Source organism: Garra rufa, chromosome 9 (assembly GCF_049309525.1).
Source record: "Garra rufa chromosome 9, GarRuf1.0, whole genome shotgun sequence".
In the NCBI taxonomy this organism is placed as follows: domain Eukaryota; kingdom Metazoa; phylum Chordata; class Actinopteri; order Cypriniformes; family Cyprinidae; genus Garra; species Garra rufa.
In genome coordinates this window covers 30,943,682-30,963,721 of record NC_133369.1, presented here as the reverse complement: position 1 = coordinate 30,963,721, position 20,040 = coordinate 30,943,682, and the positions used below count along the sequence as shown (strand labels likewise).

Genomic DNA, 20,040 nt, shown 5'->3' with positions numbered 1-20,040 from the left:
CTATTACTGTTCAATCGCTGGAGTGTTTTTATTTTTTAAATGCCTTTAAAATATGTAGTTTTGTGAACACGGACGAAGAAACGCCAGCCCTGAAGCTCATCCGTAAACCATATAAAAGCAGCTCATATGCGCTTAATATAGCTCTTTAAAATGATATTATGTTTACATTGCGTACAGTCGCTGGAGTGTTTTTATTTAAATGCTTTTAGAAGAGGCTCAGTGATGTAGTTCGCAGACCGAAAGCTCGGAGCCCTGACTCTCATGTCAGTACAACAGAAAACACAGGCTGAAGGCAGCCCTCTCCGTTTTAAATGAAACTACTCGCAAACACCTGAATTTAGCTCTTGGTGGGTTCTAAGGGGTTGACGGAATGAAATCGCTGGAGCATTTAAATTTTAAAAGGCCGTATTTATTTTCATTTTCCGCTCCACCCCTTCAGAATGGCTTAAACGGGGCATTATTTTTCGTACGTGACCTGTGGTTAGAGGCATTGTTTCTTGTTAGTAAGACATATGGCTTAATAAATTATGTTCTTGGGCATAATTTGCAAGCTAACATGCAGCACAAGCTATATCTTCCATTTAACCTAAATATAAATGATTTTAATCTGTATTTTTGTGCGTCCTCTATAAAGCACCATTTATGAGTAGCGCGCATGCGCACAAATGCCTAAGGGGACTTTCGGAGTATGACGTAAGAGGGCACCTGTGCTAAATCAAACATAAAATACAGCGAAATGACAGGGAACAAAAAATATTAAACGAGTGATTGGGTGCTATGTTCAATACAGTTGCATTTTTTGAGAACTCTTATCAGTTAAATAGCAGAAGTTATTAGTTGGTCATTAAAAACGGCCGTGCTTTGTTGAACTATGTGGCTCAAACGATGAGACCATATTCATGAAACAGTCTTTACTAGCTAATTCGTTTCCACAAAAATGCAGCACAAATAAGCAAGCATTTTAACGTTTTCAATACACTAATCTACTATTACTGTTCAATCGCTGGAGTGTTTTTATTTTTTAAATGCCTTTAAAATATGTAGTTTTGTGAACACGGACGAAGAAACGCCAGCCCTGAAGCTCATCCGTAAACCATATAAAAGCAGCTCATATGCGCTTAATATAGCTCTTTAAAATGATATTATGTTTACATTGCGTACAGTCGCTGGAGTGTTTTTATTTAAATGCTTTTAGAAGAGGCTCAGTGATGTAGTTCGCAGACCGAAAGCTCGGAGCCCTGACTCTCATGTCAGTACAACAGAAAACACAGGCGGAAGGCAGCCCTCTCCGTTTTAAATGAAACTACTCGCAAACACCTGAATTTAGCTCTTGGTGGGTTCTAAGGGGTTGACGGAATGAAATCGCTGGAGCATTTAAATTTTAAAAGGCCGTATTTATTTTCATTTTCCGCTCCACCCCTTCAGAATGGCTTAAACGGGGCATTATTTTTCGTACGTGACCTGTGGTTAGAGGCATTGTTTCTTGTTAGTAAGACATATGGCTTAATAAATTATGTTCTTGGGCATAATTTGCAAGCTAACATGCAGCACAAGCTATATCTTCCATTTAACCTAAATATAAATGATTTTAATCTGTATTTTTGTGCGTCCTCTATAAAGCACCATTTATGAGTAGCGCGCATGCGCACAAATGCCTAAGGGGACTTTCGGAGTATGACGTAAGAGGGCACCTGTGCTAAATCAAACATAAAATACAGCGAAATGACAGGGAACAAAAAATATTAAACGAGTGATTGGGTGCTATGTTCAATACAGTTGCATTTTTTGAGAACTCTTATCAGTTAAATAGCAGAAGTTATTAGTTGGTCATTAAAAACGGCCGTGCTTTGTTGAACTATGTGGCTCAAACGATGAGACCATATTCATGAAACAGTCTTTACTAGCTAATTCGTTTCCACAAAAATGCAGCACAAATAAGCAAGCATTTTAACGTTTTCAATACACTAATCTACTATTACTGTTCAATCGCTGGAGTGTTTTTATTTTTTAAATGCCTTTAAAATATGTAGTTTTGTGAACACGGACGAAGAAACGCCAGCCCTGAAGCTCATCCGTAAACCATATAAAAGCAGCTCATATGCGCTTAATATAGCTCTTTAAAATGATATTATGTTTACATTGCGTACAGTTGCTGGAGTGTTTTTATTTAAATGCTTTTAGAAGAGGCTCAGTGATGTAGTTCGCAGACCGAAAGCTCGGAGCCCTGACTCTCATGTCAGTACAACAGAAAACACAGGCGGAAGGCAGCCCTCTCCGTTTTAAATGAAACTACTCGCAAACACCTGAATTTAGCTCTTGGTGGGTTCTAAGGGGTTGACGGAATGAAATCGCTGGAGCATTTAAATTTTAAAAGGCCGTATTTATTTTCATTTTCCGCTCCACCCCTTCAGAATGGCTTAAACGGGGCATTATTTTTCGTACGTGACCTGTGGTTAGAGGCATTGTTTCTTGTTAGTAAGACATATGAAGAGTTTCGTTGCAAAACGAGATATATCCATTTTGAGAAATGTTGGTTATTTGACATTATTATTTAAGACATCAACAGTCAAGTTAATTTACAATTTTTGTACATAAAACTATTACTTGACCTCAGTGAAGGCCAGAGACACAATATTCTTCAAATCCAGGATATTTTTTATTTAATTGTATGTAGATAAATAGTTCATAAATAAGTAAAATAAACCATGCCAAAATGCAACATACTTATCTTATCATTGTCAAACATCTTAAATTGGTAGAAAAAAAAATCATAAATATATAAAATATGGAATAGTATATACAAAAATTGATTAATAATAATAAGATTCTGAGTTTATTTTGGCCAGAACATACACAACATAACATGACTTTTTTTTTTTTTTTTTTTTTGCAAAACGCTATATATCCACCTAGGCTATATTCTACTACTGTAATACCATTAAGAAAAGCTAGTGAACCATTTTTTTGTGTGTGTGTGTGTGTGTGTGTGTGTGTGTGTGTGTGTGTGTGTGTGTGTGTGTGTGTGTGTGTGTGTGTGTGTGTGTGTGTGTGTGTGTGTGTGTGTGTGTGTGTGTGTGTGTGTGTGTGTGTGTGTGTGTGTGTGTGTGTGTGTGTGTGTGTGTGTGTGTGTGTATTTTCGAAAACGAAACCTGTATGATCAGAGCGGGCGGAGACGCGGTGACACAGTTCTCGTCTCTGTTGCACCGAGTCCGCAACACAAGCTCGCCTCGCCCCGTCATATTTAATGTATTATTTCACTGTAATAATAATAATAATAAAAATAATTAAAATTAATTATTTAAAAAATAAACTTAGAAATGTAGCCTTGCAGACATCATGTGATGGGGAGGAGCGCAGGACCTCCCTGGCCTTCTTGAAATCAGCGGAGACTCGTTCCCTGCTGCATTCGTTTATTGTTGAGAGACGGAGGAGTATTTTATCCCGGTCCACTTTTGTAGCGTTTTTATACATTTTTGTGAAGTTGAAGGCTACATCTTCACATGACAGTTTGTCGGCATGACACAGACCAGTATTACTCGCGCGATGACCACAATACATTTTCGGATGTTTTCCCTCCCCTGAATGCCTTGCCCGTTTGGTCTTCTCCCTTTGATGATTTTCTTTAGATGCCTTCCTCTTTCTCCCAACAGCAGCTGGAATGACCGGCTCCAATCCGTCATCGAAATCCATGACATTAGCTTGACTCTGAAGCTTTGATTCTCTGACTGACAGACAGCTGTTTAACCTACGTGACTGACAGCTCGCCCACAGTATTAACAATTAAATGGTAAACGTTTTTTAGTTAGCCTATTGAATCCTCTTTTTAAAAATACATGTTTTTGGTGTTGATATTATCGTTAAATCTATAAGCAAACTCGGAGCACTTCACCTGCGGTGACTTTCTTCCCAGGGGATGCTGAGCTCGCGCACGTACGGTCATATCGCACTTTGTAAAGAAACTGGTCTGGCGGATATCGCGTTTTGTGAAAAAAATAAATTTTGTAGTAGGCCTAAAATGTACATTCTTAAATTTTATTAATGGCAGCAATTCACACATAGATTAAGGTACATCTGAACAGTGATTTCCAATAATAAAATCCAAATGTCAAAAAATGGCGTTTATCGCGTTTTGCAACCAAACTCTTCATATGGCTTAATAAATTATGTTCTTGGGCATAATTTGCAAGCTAACATGCAGCACAAGCTATATCTTACATTTAACCTAAATATAAATGATTTTAATCTGTATTTTTGTGCGTCCTCTATAAAGCACCATTCATGAGTAGCGCGCATGCGCACAAATGCCTAAGGGGACTTTCGGAGTATGACGTAAGAGGGCACCTGTGCTAAATCAAACATAAAATACAGCGAAATGACAGGGAACAAAAAATATTAAACGAGTGATTGGGTGCTATGTTCAATACAGTTGCATTTTTTGAGAACTCTTATCAGTTAAATAGCAGAAGTTATTAGTTGGTCATTAAAAACGGCCGTGCTTTGTTGAACTATGTGGCTCAAACGATGAGACCATATTCATGAAACAGTCTTTACTAGCTAATTCGTTTCCACAAAAATGCAGCACAAATAAGCAAGCATTTTAACGTTTTCAATACACTAATCTACTATTACTGTTCAATCGCTGGAGTGTTTTTATTTTTTAAATGCCTTTAAAATATGTAGTTTTGTGAACACGGACGAAGAAACGCCAGCCCTGAAGCTCATCCGTAAACCATATAAAAGCAGCTCATATGCGCTTAATATAGCTCTTTAAAATGATATTATGTTTACATTGCGTACAGTCGCTGGAGTGTTTTTATTTAAATGCTTTTAGAAGAGGCTCAGTGATGTAGTTCGCAGACCGAAAGCTCGGAGCCCTGACTCTCATGTCAGTACAACAGAAAACACAGGCGGAAGGCAGCCCTCTCAGTTTTAAATGAAACTACTCGCAAACACCTGAATTTAGCTCTTGGTGGGTTCTAAGGGGTTGACGGAATGAAATCGCTGGAGCATTTAAATTTTAAAAGGCCGTATTTATTTTCATTTTCCGCTCCACCCCTTCAGAATGGCTTAAACGGGGCATTATTTTTCGTACGTGACCTGTGGTTAGAGGCATTGTTTCTTGTTAGTAAGACATATGGCTTAATAAATTATGTTCTTGGGCATAATTTGCAAGCTAACATGCAGCACAAGCTATATCTTCCATTTAACCTAAATATAAATGATTTTAATCTGTATTTTTGTGCGTCCTCTATAAAGCACCATTTATGAGTAGCGCGCATGCGCACAAATGCCTAAGGGGACTTTCGGAGTATGACGTAAGAGGGCACCTGTGCTAAATCAAACATAAAATACAGCGAAATGACAGGGAACAAAAAATATTAAACGAGTGATTGGGTGCTATGTTCAATACAGTTGCATTTTTTGAGAACTCTTATCAGTTAAATAGCAGAAGTTATTAGTTGGTCATTAAAAACGGCCGTGCTTTGTTGAACTATGTGGCTCAAACGATGAGACCATATTCATGAAACAGTCTTTACTAGCTAATTCGTTTCCACAAAAATGCAGCACAAATAAGCAAGCATTTTAACGTTTTCAATACACTAATCTACACTGTAAAAAATTTACTGTAAAATTTACAGCAAGTTACTGGCAACTTTGGTTGCCAGCAATACTGTAAATTTTTACAAGTGCACTGTAAATGATTAACTACAGTTTTACTGTAAAATTTACAGCAAGTTACTGGCAACTTTGGTTGCCAGCAATACTGTAAATTTTTACAAGTGCACTGTAAATGATTAACTACAGTTTTACTGTAAAATTTACAGCAAGTTACTGGCAACTTTGGTTGCCAGCAATACTGTAAATTTTTACAAGTGCACTGTAAATGATTAACTACAGTTTTACTGTTAAAATACAGCAATTTTCTGTATATATATACTAGCAACGATATATACATTATTTAAAGCTGCTACTGTGAAATTGCAGCAATAGTTTGCAATTTTACAAGTGTACTGGAAATCATTAAATAACGTTTCACTGTAAAAATATTGTACTACTTTAATTTGTATATTCTTTATTTGCAGTATTTATTTTCCAGATTGCTGAATAATAATGACTAGCAATTTAAACAATTTATTAACTGCATAAGCTTTAAACAATATTTAACTGCATAAAGTGTTGTATAGTATGAAACTCAGTGCACCTATTATTTAATAAAAACAAAAATAATAATAATTTGACACATCTTAATCTTGATAAACAGGTCCAATTTTATTTAAAAAATCTCTTATTTATTAACTCTCAAATTTGCATGAAAGAAATGTCATAGAACAGTGTATTCAGTATTATTCTGAATTCCAAAATAAATTGGGCATGAAAATATTTACTTGAAACATATTACGCTGCTAAATATTAAGGTTAACCAATATTTAGCCAAAGTTGAAACCAACATCAAGTTAACCAACATGGTTATAATTAAATGGTTCGAAATACCATAAAGACAGTGATGAATTTTCACAACTTCATGGACAGTCCAACATGGCCAAACAACAAGCCCTCAAGTGAGTCCAAAAAAACTTCTGATCGAAAAAGGAGAACAGTTCAGATCCAGATGCTGTTCCAGCCCAGGATGCAGAGTGGCTAAAAAAATATATAAAAGAACAAAAAGGGCAATACATTAGATATTTTACAAAACAATGATACAGTCAGACAAAGACAGAGGGATGACAGATACAGTCAAAGGCAGAGAGAGTGATGATTGTTACAGTTAGATCAGTATGATATTAAACAGTAAAACACTAAAATTGTGAAAAATATTACAATTTTTACAAGTTATTACAAGTTTTATATTTTACTATACTTTCAAATATAATTTATTTCTGAGATGCAAAGCTGAATGTTCAGCATCATTACACCAGTGTTGCATGATCTTTCAGAGATCATTCTCATTTATTATCAATATCCTGATTTATTGTCAATGTTATTGTCAATGTTGTCAGTGTATGTTTTGGAGCCTGTGATACTTTTTCAGGATTCTTTGATGAATAAGTTTCAAAGAACAGCAGTTATTTAAAATATACATTTTATCTAAAAATATAAATCTTTACAATCAATTTCAATGTAACATACTATATATAAGTATAATATATAAGATTCCTGAAAAAAGTATCACAGGTTAATAAAAATATTAAACAGCACAATTGCTTCTAACATTGATAATAAATCAGCATATACAATAATTTCTAAAGGATCACTAAAGGACATTGGAGTAATTAGAAGACTAGTGTATTGATGCTGAAAATTCAGAAATAAATTACATTTTTAAGTATATTAAAATGGATAAAACATTTTAATAATATTTCACAACATTATAGTTTTTTCTGTATTTTTTATCAATTAAATGCAGCCTTTATGAGCAGAAGATACTTATTTCAAAACATAAAACCTACTGATCACAAACTTTTGAACGCTAGTGTAGATAAAGGATAAAATAACATAATAAAAGGAAAAAGATCTTGGTGTATGTGTACTTACATGTCAGTAATTCTGCTGAAAATCCTTCGCATTGCAAAGAAAACTGGTAACTTGGGTTCACTTCTGCTGGTTTCTTCTGTGTTCTGTCGTTTTAGATGGGTCTTTTCCTTTCAACTTCTTTGTTTTTCTCTCAGGATAAATATCTACAAAACAGTCAGGAAGCAGACAATATGTAATTCACATTAGTTTTAGCTTTTGTACATCTGAATTATTCTCCCTAAAAAAACTCTCTCTACTTGAGTTGAGAAACATATTCTATCATATCTACATGTAAAATGCAGGTACTCAGATTGTTAGAATGCAACTATTACCTTTGTATGAACTCCAAAACTCCGTCTGTCTCCTCTTGATAACGTTAGTCCAGAATATGTAATATGCTGCGAACAGGCCAGACAGGACAATGGGCTGGATTAAGGCATTCTTCAAATCAAAGTTAGCAAAAAGCATTAACGTTACATTCAAACAATAAGCGAATAAGCAAGTTATCAAAGGTGCTAGTACATCTCACTGCTTACGTTAACCACTTTAACAGCACCGTTCAGAGTTTACGTGACACACATCCTCCGTGAGCGGCTGACCGCGAATCGCGAGCCCTAAATACGCGTTTTATTTCGGTGCCCGTGTTAACAGATGGCTGCCTGTGCAAATTTGTTGTACATCATAAAATAATCACGAGAAAGTGTGCTGATCAGCACGACGTCGCCGTGAATCACATCTTTTGCCAATGAAGCTTGTAATTCTTAACGTAGGAACCCAGAGATGTTACGCCTATAGCCGATATAAGGCAGGGGAATGTGTGTGTAATCCTTCCGCGACTGCAGTGCCGAATCCCCGCACAAGTCTCTCTCGTGCTCCGCGGACGGAGGATTCGTTAATCTGCGGTTACCGCGAATGTTTATGACACCTTATATTCTTTAATATTCTAATACAGTTACAAATTATGAAAAATAAAACAGAAATAAGACACTTACTTACCACAGTTATGAATCGTTCTTCTTGCTGCTCCCAAATGTCGACCGTTAAAGATAATCCCGCCTCTTTAGATTTGAAATTTACCAGAATGCATTGCGGTTTACAGCAATATGCTGTATTGGCTGTATTATAAGAAATACAACCCACTGCTGTAAAATATTGCTGTAATTTTTACAGCAATTTGTTACAGTGTACTATTACTGTTCAATCGCTGGAGTGTTTTTATTTTTTAAATGCCTTTAAAATATGTAGTTTTGTGAACACGGACGAAGAAACGCCAGCCCTGAAGCTCATCCGTAAACCATATAAAAGCAGCTCATATGCGCTTAATATAGCTCTTTAAAATGATATTATGTTTACATTGCGTACAGTCGCTGGAGTGTTTTTATTTAAATGCTTTTAGAAGAGGCTCAGTGATGTAGTTCGCAGACCGAAAGCTCGGAGCCCTGACTCTCATGTCAGTACAACAGAAAACACAGGCGGAAGGCAGCCCTCTCCGTTTTAAATGAAACTACTCGCAAACACCTGAATTTAGCTCTTGGTGGGTTCTAAGGGGTTGACGGAATGAAATCGCTGGAGCATTTAAATTTTAAAAGGCCGTATTTATTTTCATTTTCCGCTCCACCCCTTCAGAATGGCTTAAACGGGGCATTATTTTTCGTACGTGACCTGTGGTTAGAGGCATTGTTTCTTGTTAGTAAGACATATGGCTTAATAAATTATGTTCTTGGGCATAATTTGCAAGCTAACATGCAGCACAAGCTATATCTTCCATTTAACCTAAATATAAATGATTTTAATCTGTATTTTTGTGCGTCCTCTATAAAGCACCATTTATGAGTAGCGCGCATGCGCACAAATGCCTAAGGGGACTTTCGGAGTATGACGTAAGAGGGCACCTGTGCTAAATCAAACATAAAATACAGCGAAATGACAGGGAACAAAAAATATTAAACGAGTGATTGGGTGCTATGTTCAATACAGTTGCATTTTTTGAGAACTCTTATCAGTTAAATAGCAGAAGTTATTAGTTGGTCATTAAAAACGGCCGTGCTTTGTTGAACTATGTGGCTCAAACGATGAGACCATATTCATGAAACAGTCTTTACTAGCTAATTCGTTTCCACAAAAATGCAGCACAAATAAGCAAGCATTTTAACGTTTTCAATACACTAATCTACTATTACTGTTCAATCGCTGGAGTGTTTTTATTTTTTAAATGCCTTTAAAATATGTAGTTTTGTGAACACGGACGAAGAAACGCCAGCCCTGAAGCTCATCCGTAAACCATATAAAAGCAGCTCATATGCGCTTAATATAGCTCTTTAAAATGATATTATGTTTACATTGCGTACAGTCGCTGGAGTGTTTTTATTTAAATGCTTTTAGAAGAGGCTCAGTGATGTAGTTCGCAGACCGAAAGCTCGGAGCCCTGACTCTCATGTCAGTACAACAGAAAACACAGGCTGAAGGCAGCCCTCTCCGTTTTAAATGAAACTACTCGCAAACACCTGAATTTAGCTCTTGGTGGGTTCTAAGGGGTTGACGGAATGAAATCGCTGGAGCATTTAAATTTTAAAAGGCCGTATTTATTTTCATTTTCCGCTCCACCCCTTCAGAATGGCTTAAACGGGGCATTATTTTTCGTACGTGACCTGTGGTTAGAGGCATTGTTTCTTGTTAGTAAGACATATGGCTTAATAAATTATGTTCTTGGGCATAATTTGCAAGCTAACATGCAGCACAAGCTATATCTTCCATTTAACCTAAATATAAATGATTTTAATCTGTATTTTTGTGCGTCCTCTATAAAGCACCATTTATGAGTAGCGCGCATGCGCACAAATGCCTAAGGGGACTTTCGGAGTATGACGTAAGAGGGCACCTGTGCTAAATCAAACATAAAATACAGCGAAATGACAGGGAACAAAAAATATTAAACGAGTGATTGGGTGCTATGTTCAATACAGTTGCATTTTTTGAGAACTCTTATCAGTTAAATAGCAGAAGTTATTAGTTGGTCATTAAAAACGGCCGTGCTTTGTTGAACTATGTGGCTCAAACGATGAGACCATATTCATGAAACAGTCTTTACTAGCTAATTCGTTTCCACAAAAATGCAGCACAAATAAGCAAGCATTTTAACGTTTTCAATACACTAATCTACTATTACTGTTCAATCGCTGGAGTGTTTTTATTTTTTAAATGCCTTTAAAATATGTAGTTTTGTGAACACGGACGAAGAAACGCCAGCCCTGAAGCTCATCCGTAAACCATATAAAAGCAGCTCATATGCGCTTAATATAGCTCTTTAAAATGATATTATGTTTACATTGCGTACAGTCGCTGGAGTGTTTTTATTTAAATGCTTTTAGAAGAGGCTCAGTGATGTAGTTCGCAGACCGAAAGCTCGGAGCCCTGACTCTCATGTCAGTACAACAGAAAACACAGGCGGAAGGCAGCCCTCTCCGTTTTAAATGAAACTACTCGCAAACACCTGAATTTAGCTCTTGGTGGGTTCTAAGGGGTTGACGGAATGAAATCGCTGGAGCATTTAAATTTTAAAAGGCCGTATTTATTTTCATTTTCCGCTCCACCCCTTCAGAATGGCTTAAACGGGGCATTATTTTTCGTACGTGACCTGTGGTTAGAGGCATTGTTTCTTGTTAGTAAGACATATGGCTTAATAAATTATGTTCTTGGGCATAATTTGCAAGCTAACATGCAGCACAAGCTATATCTTCCATTTAACCTAAATATAAATGATTTTAATCTGTATTTTTGTGCGTCCTCTATAAAGCACCATTTATGAGTAGCGCGCATGCGCACAAATGCCTAAGGGGACTTTCGGAGTATGACGTAAGAGGGCACCTGTGCTAAATCAAACATAAAATACAGCGAAATGACAGGGAACAAAAAATATTAAACGAGTGATTGGGTGCTATGTTCAATACAGTTGCATTTTTTGAGAACTCTTATCAGTTAAATAGCAGAAGTTATTAGTTGGTCATTAAAAACGGCCGTGCTTTGTTGAACTATGTGGCTCAAACGATGAGACCATATTCATGAAACAGTCTTTACTAGCTAATTCGTTTCCACAAAAATGCAGCACAAATAAGCAAGCATTTTAACGTTTTCAATACACTAATCTACTATTACTGTTCAATCGCTGGAGTGTTTTTATTTTTTAAATGCCTTTAAAATATGTAGTTTTGTGAACACGGACGAAGAAACGCCAGCCCTGAAGCTCATCCGTAAACCATATAAAAGCAGCTCATATGCGCTTAATATAGCTCTTTAAAATGATATTATGTTTACATTGCGTACAGTCGCTGGAGTGTTTTTATTTAAATGCTTTTAGAAGAGGCTCAGTGATGTAGTTCGCAGACCGAAAGCTCGGAGCCCTGACTCTCATGTCAGTACAACAGAAAACACAGGCTGAAGGCAGCCCTCTCCGTTTTAAATGAAACTACTCGCAAACACCTGAATTTAGCTCTTGGTGGGTTCTAAGGGGTTGACGGAATGAAATCGCTGGAGCATTTAAATTTTAAAAGGCCGTATTTATTTTCATTTTCCGCTCCACCCCTTCAGAATGGCTTAAACGGGGCATTATTTTTCGTACGTGACCTGTGGTTAGAGGCATTGTTTCTTGTTAGTAAGACATATGGCTTAATAAATTATGTTCTTGGGCATAATTTGCAAGCTAACATGCAGCACAAGCTATATCTTCCATTTAACCTAAATATAAATGATTTTAATCTGTATTTTTGTGCGTCCTCTATAAAGCACCATTTATGAGTAGCGCGCATGCGCACAAATGCCTAAGGGGACTTTCGGAGTATGACGTAAGAGGGCACCTGTGCTAAATCAAACATAAAATACAGCGAAATGACAGGGAACAAAAAATATTAAACGAGTGATTGGGTGCTATGTTCAATACAGTTGCATTTTTTGAGAACTCTTATCAGTTAAATAGCAGAAGTTATTAGTTGGTCATTAAAAACGGCCGTGCTTTGTTGAACTATGTGGCTCAAACGATGAGACCATATTCATGAAACAGTCTTTACTAGCTAATTCGTTTCCACAAAAATGCAGCACAAATAAGCAAGCATTTTAACGTTTTCAATACACTAATCTACTATTACTGTTCAATCGCTGGAGTGTTTTTATTTTTTAAATGCCTTTAAAATATGTAGTTTTGTGAACACGGACGAAGAAACGCCAGCCCTGAAGCTCATCCGTAAACCATATAAAAGCAGCTCATATGCGCTTAATATAGCTCTTTAAAATGATATTATGTTTACATTGCGTACAGTCGCTGGAGTGTTTTTATTTAAATGCTTTTAGAAGAGGCTCAGTGATGTAGTTCGCAGACCGAAAGCTCGGAGCCCTGACTCTCATGTCAGTACAACAGAAAACACAGGCGGAAGGCAGCCCTCTCCGTTTTAAATGAAACTACTCGCAAACACCTGAATTTAGCTCTTGGTGGGTTCTAAGGGGTTGACGGAATGAAATCGCTGGAGCATTTAAATTTTAAAAGGCCGTATTTATTTTCATTTTCCGCTCCACCCCTTCAGAATGGCTTAAACGGGGCATTATTTTTCGTACGTGACCTGTGGTTAGAGGCATTGTTTCTTGTTAGTAAGACATATGAAGAGTTTCGTTGCAAAACGAGATATATCCATTTTGAGAAATGTTGGTTATTTGACATTATTATTTAAGACATCAACAGTCAAGTTAATTTACAATTTTTGTACATAAAACTATTACTTGACCTCAGTGAAGGCCAGAGACACAATATTCTTCAAATCCAGGATATTTTTTATTTAATTGTATGTAGATAAATAGTTCATAAATAAGTAAAATAAACCATGCCAAAATGCAACATACTTATCTTATCATTGTCAAACATCTTAAATTGGTAGAAAAAAAAATCATAAATATATAAAATATGGAATAGTATATACAAAAATTGATTAATAATAATAAGATTCTGAGTTTATTTTGGCCAGAACATACACAACATAACATGACTTTTTTTTTTTTTTTTTTTTGCAAAACGCTATATATCCACCTAGGCTATATTCTACTACTGTAATACCATTAAGAAAAGCTAGTGAACCATTTTTTTTTGTGTGTGTGTGTGTGTGTGTGTGTGTGTGTGTGTGTGTGTGTGTGTGTGTGTGTGTGTGTGTGTGTGTGTGTGTGTGTGTGTGTGTGTGTGTATTTTCGAAAACGAAACCTGTATGATCAGAGCGGGCGGAGACGCGGTGACACAGTTCTCGTCTCTGTTGCACCGAGTCCGCAACACAAGCTCGCCTCGCCCCGTCATATTTAATGTATTATTTCACTGTAATAATAATAATAATAAAAATAATTAAAATTAATTATTTAAAAAATAAACTTAGAAATGTAGCCTTGCAGACATCATGTGATGGGGAGGAGCGCAGGACCTCCCTGGCCTTCTTGAAATCAGCGGAGACTCGTTCCCTGCTGCATTCGTTTATTGTTGAGAGACGGAGGAGTATTTTATCCCGGTCCACTTTTGTAGCGTTTTTATACATTTTTGTGAAGTTGAAGGCTACATCTTCACATGACAGTTTGTCGGCATGACACAGACCAGTATTACTCGCGCGATGACCACAATACATTTTCGGATGTTTTCCCTCCCCTGAATGCCTTGCCCGTTTGGTCTTCTCCCTTTGATGATTTTCTTTAGATGCCTTCCTCTTTCTCCCAACAGCAGCTGGAATGACCGGCTCCAATCCGTCATCGAAATCCATGACATTAGCTTGACTCTGAAGCTTTGATTCTCTGACTGACAGACAGCTGTTTAACCTACGTGACTGACAGCTCGCCCACAGTATTAACAATTAAATGGTAAACGTTTTTTAGTTAGCCTATTGAATCCTCTTTTTAAAAATACATGTTTTTGGTGTTGATATTATCGTTAAATCTATAAGCAAACTCGGAGCACTTCACCTGCGGTGACTTTCTTCCCAGGGGATGCTGAGCTCGCGCACGTACGGTCATATCGCACTTTGTAAAGAAACTGGTCTGGCGGATATCGCGTTTTGTGAAAAAAATAAATTTTGTAGTAGGCCTAAAATGTACATTCTTAAATTTTATTAATGGCAGCAATTCACACATAGATTAAGGTACATCTGAACAGTGATTTCCAATAATAAAATCCAAATGTCAAAAAATGGCGTTTATCGCGTTTTGCAACCAAACTCTTCATATGGCTTAATAAATTATGTTCTTGGGCATAATTTGCAAGCTAACATGCAGCACAAGCTATATCTTACATTTAACCTAAATATAAATGATTTTAATCTGTATTTTTGTGCGTCCTCTATAAAGCACCATTCATGAGTAGCGCGCATGCGCACAAATGCCTAAGGGGACTTTCGGAGTATGACGTAAGAGGGCACCTGTGCTAAATCAAACATAAAATACAGCGAAATGACAGGGAACAAAAAATATTAAACGAGTGATTGGGTGCTATGTTCAATACAGTTGCATTTTTTGAGAACTCTTATCAGTTAAATAGCAGAAGTTATTAGTTGGTCATTAAAAACGGCCGTGCTTTGTTGAACTATGTGGCTCAAACGATGAGACCATATTCATGAAACAGTCTTTACTAGCTAATTCGTTTCCACAAAAATGCAGCACAAATAAGCAAGCATTTTAACGTTTTCAATACACTAATCTACTATTACTGTTCAATCGCTGGAGTGTTTTTATTTTTTAAATGCCTTTAAAATATGTAGTTTTGTGAACACGGACGAAGAAACGCCAGCCCTGAAGCTCATCCGTAAACCATATAAAAGCAGCTCATATGCGCTTAATATAGCTCTTTAAAATGATATTATGTTTACATTGCGTACAGTCGCTGGAGTGTTTTTATTTAAATGCTTTTAGAAGAGGCTCAGTGATGTAGTTCGCAGACCGAAAGCTCGGAGCCCTGACTCTCATGTCAGTACAACAGAAAACACAGGCGGAAGGCAGCCCTCTCAGTTTTAAATGAAACTACTCGCAAACACCTGAATTTAGCTCTTGGTGGGTTCTAAGGGGTTGACGGAATGAAATCGCTGGAGCATTTAAATTTTAAAAGGCCGTATTTATTTTCATTTTCCGCTCCACCCCTTCAGAATGGCTTAAACGGGGCATTATTTTTCGTACGTGACCTGTGGTTAGAGGCATTGTTTCTTGTTAGTAAGACATATGGCTTAATAAATTATGTTCTTGGGCATAATTTGCAAGCTAACATGCAGCACAAGCTATATCTTCCATTTAACCTAAATATAAATGATTTTAATCTGTATTTTTGTGCGTCCTCTATAAAGCACCATTTATGAGTAGCGCGCATGCGCACAAATGCCTAAGGGGACTTTCGGAGTATGACGTAAGAGGGCACCTGTGCTAAATCAAACATAAAATACAGCGAAATGACAGGGAACAAAAAATATTAAACGAGTGATTGGGTGCTATGTTCAATACAGTTGCATTTTTTGAGAACTCTTATCAGTTAAATAGCAGAAGTTATTAGTTGGTCATTAAAAACGGCCGTGCTTTGTTGAACTATGTGGCTCAAACGATGAGACCATATTCATGAAACAGTCTTTACTAGCTAATTCGTTTCCACAAAAATGCAGCACAAATAAGCAAGCATTTTAACGTTTTCAATACACTAATCTACACTGTAAAAAATTTACTGTAAAATTTACAGCAAGTTACTGGCAACTTTGGTTGCCAGCAATACTGTAAATTTTTACAAGTGCACTGTAAATGATTAACTACAGTTTTACTGTAAAATTTACAGCAAGTTACTGGCAACTTTGGTTGCCAGCAATACTGTAAATTTTTACAAGTGCACTGTAAATGATTAACTACAGTTTTACTGTAAAATTTACAGCAAGTTACTGGCAACTTTGGTTGCCAGCAATACTGTAAATTTTTACAAGTGCACTGTAAATGATTAACTACAGTTTTACTGTTAAAATACAGCAATTTTCTGTATATATATACTAGCAACGATATATACATTATTTAAAGCTGCTACTGTGAAATTGCAGCAATAGTTTGCAATTTTACAAGTGTACTGGAAATCATTAAATAACGTTTCACTGTAAAAATATTGTACTACTTTAATTTGTATATTCTTTATTTGCAGTATTTATTTTCCAGATTGCTGAATAATAATGACTAGCAATTTAAACAATTTATTAACTGCATAAGCTTTAAACAATATTTAACTGCATAAAGTGTTGTATAGTATGAAACTCAGTGCACCTATTATTTAATAAAAACAAAAATAATAATAATTTGACACATCTTAATCTTGATAAACAGGTCCAATTTTATTTAAAAAATCTCTTATTTATTAACTCTCAAATTTGCATGAAAGAAATGTCATAGAACAGTGTATTCAGTATTATTCTGAATTCCAAAATAAATTGGGCATGAAAATATTTACTTGAAACATATTACGCTGCTAAATATTAAGGTTAACCAATATTTAGCCAAAGTTGAAACCAACATCAAGTTAACCAACATGGTTATAATTAAATGGTTCGAAATACCATAAAGACAGTGATGAATTTTCACAACTTCATGGACAGTCCAACATGGCCAAACAACAAGCCCTCAAGTGAGTCCAAAAAAACTTCTGATCGAAAAAGGAGAACAGTTCAGATCCAGATGCTGTTCCAGCCCAGGATGCAGAGTGGCTAAAAAAATATATAAAAGAACAAAAAGGGCAATACATTAGATATTTTACAAAACAATGATACAGTCAGACAAAGACAGAGGGATGACAGATACAGTCAAAGGCAGAGAGAGTGATGATTGTTACAGTTAGATCAGTATGATATTAAACAGTAAAACACTAAAATTGTGAAAAATATTACAATTTTTACAAGTTATTACAAGTTTTATATTTTACTATACTTTCAAATATAATTTATTTCTGAGATGCAAAGCTGAATGTTCAGCATCATTACACCAGTGTTGCATGATCTTTCAGAGATCATTCTCATTTATTATCAATATCCTGATTTATTGTCAATGTTATTGTCAATGTTGTCAGTGTATGTTTTGGAGCCTGTGATACTTTTTCAGGATTCTTTGATGAATAAGTTTCAAAGAACAGCAGTTATTTAAAATATACATTTTATCTAAAAATATAAATCTTTACAATCAATTTCAATGTAACATACTATATATAAGTATAATATATAAGATTCCTGAAAAAAGTATCACAGGTTAATAAAAATATTAAACAGCACAATTGCTTCTAACATTGATAATAAATCAGCATATACAATAATTTCTAAAGGATCACTAAAGGACATTGGAGTAATTAGAAGACTAGTGTATTGATGCTGAAAATTCAGAAATAAATTACATTTTTAAGTATATTAAAATGGATAAAACATTTTAATAATATTTCACAACATTATAGTTTTTTCTGTATTTTTTATCAATTAAATGCAGCCTTTATGAGCAGAAGATACTTATTTCAAAACATAAAACCTACTGATCACAAACTTTTGAACGCTAGTGTAGATAAAGGATAAAATAACATAATAAAAGGAAAAAGATCTTGGTGTATGTGTACTTACATGTCAGTAATTCTGCTGAAAATCCTTCGCATTGCAAAGAAAACTGGTAACTTGGGTTCACTTCTGCTGGTTTCTTCTGTGTTCTGTCGTTTTAGATGGGTCTTTTCCTTTCAACTTCTTTGTTTTTCTCTCAGGATAAATATCTACAAAACAGTCAGGAAGCAGACAATATGTAATTCACATTAGTTTTAGCTTTTGTACATCTGAATTATTCTCCCTAAAAAAACTCTCTCTACTTGAGTTGAGAAACATATTCTATCATATCTACATGTAAAATGCAGGTACTCAGATTGTTAGAATGCAACTATTACCTTTGTATGAACTCCAAAACTCCGTCTGTCTCCTCTTGATAACGTTAGTCCAGAATATGTAATATGCTGCGAACAGGCCAGACAGGACAATGGGCTGGATTAAGGCATTCTTCAAATCAAAGTTAGCAAAAAGCATTAACGTTACATTCAAACAATAAGCGAATAAGCAAGTTATCAAAGGTGCTAGTACATCTCACTGCTTACGTTAACCACTTTAACAGCACCGTTCAGAGTTTACGTGACACACATCCTCCGTGAGCGGCTGACCGCGAATCGCGAGCCCTAAATACGCGTTTTATTTCGGTGCCCGTGTTAACAGATGGCTGCCTGTGCAAATTTGTTGTACATCATAAAATAATCACGAGAAAGTGTGCTGATCAGCACGACGTCGCCGTGAATCACATCTTTTGCCAATGAAGCTTGTAATTCTTAACGTAGGAACCCAGAGATGTTACGCCTATAGCCGATATAAGGCAGGGGAATGTGTGTGTAATCCTTCCGCGACTGCAGTGCCGAATCCCCGCACAAGTCTCTCTCGTGCTCCGCGGACGGAGGATTCGTTAATCTGCGGTTACCGCGAATGTTTATGACACCTTATATTCTTTAATATTCTAATACAGTTACAAATTATGAAAAATAAAACAGAAATAAGACACTTACTTACCACAGTTATGAATCGTTCTTCTTGCTGCTCCCAAATGTCGACCGTTAAAGATAATCCCGCCTCTTTAGATTTGAAATTTACCAGAATGCATTGCGGTTTACAGCAATATGCTGTATTGGCTGTATTATAAGAAATACAACCCACTGCTGTAAAATATTGCTGTAATTTTTACAGCAATTTGTTACAGTGTACTATTACTGTTCAATCGCTGGAGTGTTTTTATTTTTTAAATGCCTTTAAAATATGTAGTTTTGTGAACACGGACGAAGAAACGCCAGCCCTGAAGCTCATCCGTAAACCATATAAAAGCAGCTCATATGCGCTTAATATAGCTCTTTAAAATGATATTATGTTTACATTGCGTACAGTCGCTGGAGTGTTTTTATTTAAATGCTTTTAGAAGAGGCTCAGTGATGTAGTTCGCAGACCGAAAGCTCGGAGCCCTGACTCTCATGTCAGTACAACAGAAAACACAGGCGGAAGGCAGCCCTCTCCGTTTTAAATGAAACTACTCGCAAACACCTGAATTTAGCTCTTGGTGGGTTCTAAGGGGTTGACGGAATGAAATCGCTGGAGCATTTAAATTTTAAAAGGCCGTATTTATTTTCATTTTCCGCTCCACCCCTTCAGAATGGCTTAAACGGGGCATTATTTTTCGTACGTGACCTGTGGTTAGAGGCATTGTTTCTTGTTAGTAAGACATATGGCTTAATAAATTATGTTCTTGGGCATAATTTGCAAGCTAACATGCAGCACAAGCTATATCTTCCATTTAACCTAAATATAAATGATTTTAATCTGTATTTTTGTGCGTCCTCTATAAAGCACCATTCATGAGTAGCGCGCATGCGCACAAATGCCTAAGGGGACTTTCGGAGTATGACGTAAGAGGGCACCTGTGCTAAATCAAACATAAAATACAGCGAAATGACAG

General features: G+C 36.1%; 2 long non-coding RNA genes across 2 annotated transcripts; both read right to left on the bottom strand.

Moving 5' to 3' along the window:
* Positions 1–6,245: 6,245 nt before the first annotated feature.
* LOC141343388 (uncharacterized) lies at positions 6,246–8,562 on the bottom strand. Its single transcript, XR_012356737.1, has 3 exons — positions 7,845–8,562; positions 7,534–7,676; positions 6,246–6,639 (listed from the first exon to the last, which is right to left on the bottom strand). It is a non-coding gene; the product is annotated as an uncharacterized lncRNA (long non-coding RNA).
* An 8,281-nt stretch (positions 8,563–16,843) lies between these two features.
* On the bottom strand, positions 16,844–19,160 carry LOC141343387 (uncharacterized). Its single transcript, XR_012356736.1, has 3 exons — positions 18,443–19,160; positions 18,132–18,274; positions 16,844–17,237 (listed from the first exon to the last, which is right to left on the bottom strand). It is a non-coding gene; the product is annotated as an uncharacterized lncRNA (long non-coding RNA).
* Positions 19,161–20,040: the final 880 nt, after the last annotated feature.